Raw genomic sequence first — 4,803 nt, forward strand, 5'->3', positions numbered from 1 at the left:
GGACCTCTGTAAGCTTTAGTGTTGTAGTACAGAATGACAAATAACTATTATGTCAGACTGGTGTCATACAGAAATATCACTTAGCAGGATGCATACGTTTATTGATTAAAAGTTAAAGCCAATCAGAAGAGTCAATCAATCGTTGAAACCTTGATGTCATTGAGGCCCGACATCCTGATGGAAGTGACATCCTGAATGAAGACTTAACATCTTTATCTCAGGGGAGATGAGTTGGCAGAACAAACAAACGATTTCTTCCTAGAACACACCGTGTCGTTGACGTAGTCAGATTCTGTATGTTAAAAACAATCAAAAACAGCACAAACACTTAATTCATGTATCTAGTAAATATTGTTAATATGACTAAAGAGGATAAAGAACAAATAATAGTTGTTTTACCTCTAAAGTTAATCTCCATACAGTTTTCCTTTCCTTGACCATTTGGCTCCCCCTTTGCCCAGCCGCAAAATTTAAAATTAGAGCCATCGCTCCACAGCCACACACCCCCCTGAAAGAAAAAGGATTATCAGTCAGTGTACGCATTTACACAAAAACGTTTTTACTTACTCTAAGGCTGAACCAGAGCATACAATTGTGCAAATTCTCACACTGCCGTTTCACCTTTATTTAATTCAAACAAATTGACTAGCAGACATGAATCTCACCTTGACAGCATCATTGCCTCCAACCCAAAAAAGTTTATTTTTGCCTGTTGCCGTTTTCACCAACTGTCAGGTATTCAACGTGCGTTTGGATGGAAGCCAGATTACCACCCAGGGCAGTGCAAGATTTCTACTGAGGGGAAACAAAGTCAGTGAAAATATGGACAGGCAAAGAATGTTTGTTTTTATCTGTTTCAGAGAATAAGCCCAGATTTAGTGTTCCAATTACTGTATTATTGTTGTAATTGTATAAAGTACCTCAGCAATAGCCCATTCCATTTCCTCATAGTTGAAGATGAAACAGCGAGAGCCAAGCAGAGACCAACCTTGGGGGCAACCTACAACACAATTGTAAAAAAAAATACAGACTTAACAAAATACTAATGGGCCTTGGATTAGATATTTATATTATTATTTATATATATTATACACTTTCTTTGCTACAGTATACAGTATGGATATATATGAATTATTTGTTCAAATGCACTTTTACTGTTGGTCTTAAACTGAGGAGTGCAGTTCTCTATGCTTGAGCTCGTAAATATTAACTTAGAATGAAACCAAAGCAATGAAAGCCTACAAATGCTGTCCAGTAGGATGTACCAACCTTTTTCTCTGGGACATCTTGCCTGTGAATGTAAAGAATGCATTATTAGGAATGAACAGATCCTGATTCATGGTTGAGCCTCACATTTAAATCACTACAACAACACTAGAAGCATTGCCCAAAATGTCATTGTACCAATTCATTCTTTACTTAAACTCCCTGCAGTATCTGTGTTCAAACGCACTTTGTGAATTTAAGCTATGGGGGCTGAACACGTTCTTATCATGAGACTTGAGTCCCCGTCCCCATTGATTATTACATCACTTTACATTGTCTCATTGTCAATTAAGAGACTACTACTGTGCAACCATAATGATAATATTTCAAAATACTAATGTTGCAGGTGATGGAACAATGATATTATTTTTAAATCATTACCACTGTATTATCCATAGCTAAGCATAACTTATATCACTTACGTCTGCCTCCATCCACAGTCCACCGGTCAAACAAAAGAGCACAATGCAGTGGAAAACTGACGCCATCTATGTAAAGAACAGCGATGTTAACAAGTTACATTTAATATATTACAGAATTAGTTGACAACACTTCATAATTTTGTCGTCCTGGACATATTACAAATATATATATGAACACAAGGACTATAGTCTTGTTTGACAGTTATTATTGTTAAAAGAAACTAAGAAACTGAACCTTTACCTTGCTGTGATGATCAGATGAAGTGGTACAGCTGTACAGATGAGTCGTGTAATGTAACGGTCTTGGAAGAGAAGCACTCTTTATATACCTTATCTAGAATATATACAAACACTTAATTGTCATCACCTCATCTTTGGGGCCATTTCAAATATCACAAATTACATATTAACATATCCTGGATTATATATTTGACCTTTTCATAAAAAAGTTAAAATAAATTGTCTACAATGTGCTGCACACAGCACATGGTAAAAATACAAACAAGGGTGTTAACTGTAGACTCAACTCGTGGACCAGGTTAACTGTAGCCTGAGTGAAAATAGTGAAAGTTGCTAAGTTATAATTGTTTTGTACTGTACTAAACAGCCTCAGAGTCGAACCCTAGCATCATTCTTTAAACAGCCTATAAACTCTGCCTCACAGCGAGGGAATGGACTCTGAACACTTTTTATTTAAAATGCTAATATGTGAACCATCGGTCACAACCTAACGGCAAAAGACAAATTGACATGTTGTCTTACGAACACTTGATTGTTGTTGTCAATGGATTTCCTGCCGTTTAGAAACAAATAGGGAAATATTATCTTTCACTTTTCTCATTTTACAACAATAAATCACAGTTGATATGTGAATTTTATATATTTTTTCACCATCCACCACAGTGATGTTTGTGTTTTTATAAACGTTGTTGGTCTGTGTCAGTGTCATTACGATAAAATGTGATCCTAGAGACACCTTTCTATCGTCTTACTCCCCATCTACCCCTTATCATTATTGTTATGGAGACAAATGAAGATTATTATAATAATAACAATAATAATAATGATATGTCTCTGTGACAACAAAATGAAGGTAGTTATGTTGCACACACACACACAACACACACACACACACACACACACACACACACACACACATACACACACACACACACACACACACCCACACACACACACACACACACACACACCACACACACACACACACACACACACACACACACACACACACCTTAAAGCAACTCTTGTTACTCCTCTGAGTGCCACGCAGTATTGTCATCATGGAGGTATAAATAATACAATAACGGTAGTTTTAATAACTGCTTGTTTAAAGCAGTTGTAGAACAGGGGATTTTTTGACGAGACTGTATTTTACTTTACTATATAAAGCAGTTGTCTGCCTTTCCATTAGGGTTAGGATTTCTTTATAATTAGAAAGAAACAGTCTCATACAAATGTTGACTCAAAGGCTGTGCAAGCAGCAGCATTCCAAACACAAGATAGGAGCATATCACCAATCCCAAAGTGACTGAAAGGTCATTACTGGCAGTAATATGAACACTGGTATTTATTTTACATTGTGCGTCCGTATGGCTAAACTTGACAAAATGTCCACCTTTGACACGTCCTGTTTCCGCAACAACTGTACCAAAGAGGCGGTTTTAACTACTTTGCCAGGTGTATATATTTATACAGACAGAGGCCGTTTCTCAATGTCGAGTAAACCTGCTGCAGAGCCACTATTTTAAGTATACTACGTCATCGAGTGGTGCCGAAGGACTGTTTAAATGCATGTTAAATGCCCAGCATTCGGCGCCACTTGATGACGTAGTATACTTGAAATAGTGGCTCTGCAGCAGGTATACTCGACATTGAGAAACGGCCACATACTGTCACTTGGATAGCATTGCAATTTCATGCAAGATGCAGTGACAAAGCTTCAGGTGTGTCGAAATCCGATAAAGGCTTACACCATTGCCCCCGTCCCCAACTTTACACCCCTGGCTTATTTATTCGTAATGGCTGGTTTGATCCAATCACAATATGGAATCTAGTAAAGTGATGACATCAATGCTCCTTTATTAATTTCTTATAATTTGGAACATGTGTTTCATAATGTTCTTTTATACTATGTGTACTGAGCTTAATGTTTCAGGGAGCTGGTTTGTATTATTTTATATAAAGATACTTGTATTGCTTTGACTTAGATTATACAAAAGGATACATTGAAGTAGAGCAAAGACTGTTTCCAACCATGACTAACTCCCTTCTGAGTTGGTAGGATTTTGTTGGACTATTGCAGGGGTCTTCAACTAAAATTCAACGAGGTCCAGTTAGAGAAAATGTCCCCATGCAAAGGTCCGGAACATCAAAATGTCTAACTTGCTTCATGAATTAGTGTGATATATATTGAAGTAGCTGTAGCTTTATCAACATCTGCATGTAATCAACAACTGACTGCCAATCAAATAAAGAAAGTACAATTCAAAAACAACAATATTTATTGTCAATTAACATTGAACTACAGATATACAGTAAATACTGTGGATATGTGTAATGTTCCTCTCGGGCTGCATTTACAAATAAAATAGAGAAAATAAATAAAATATCTTTTGAAAATGTGTGCATCTGAAAAGTGCTTAATTTTAGATAAATAAAATAAAGTGCAGCAGCAGCTTGAGTTTCCCTTTTTCTTTGTTAACCGTTTCACATTATGACTTAACAGTTTCAGCCGATTGTAGAACAATATCAGTCTTTACACATCATAACAATTGAACAGTTTTAAAGTTTCTCTTTATTTCCCTCTTATATTGCAGTCCCTCACTCACTTTTTTAAAATTCAATGTGAGAATTGAGCTCGAGCTTGTCCTTCCAGGAGTTTGTAAATCTGGGCTGACATGGTGTCAGGGCCATTCTCATACACATGCAGGTGCTCATTGGTTACAGTGATGCAAACACAGGTATGGTGAAAAAAGAGAACTATTCGAAGCAGAAAAAAAACACCATCTGACAAAGGCCTGCGCTATAATGCTTCAATTAACTGGCTATTCTTTATAATATACTCAGATCAATAGGAGACAGAGATGTTAAGTTA

The 4,803-nt window shown here is 36.6% G+C and overlaps 1 pseudogene; it reads right to left on the bottom strand.

The window, feature by feature from the left end:
- Window positions 1–217: 217 nt before the first annotated feature.
- Window positions 218–1,754, bottom strand: LOC117542102 (annotated as a pseudogene).
- Window positions 1,755–4,803: the final 3,049 nt, after the last annotated feature.

This window comes from Gymnodraco acuticeps, unplaced genomic scaffold (assembly GCF_902827175.1).
Source record: "Gymnodraco acuticeps unplaced genomic scaffold, fGymAcu1.1, whole genome shotgun sequence".
Lineage (NCBI taxonomy): Eukaryota > Metazoa > Chordata > Actinopteri > Perciformes > Bathydraconidae > Gymnodraco > Gymnodraco acuticeps.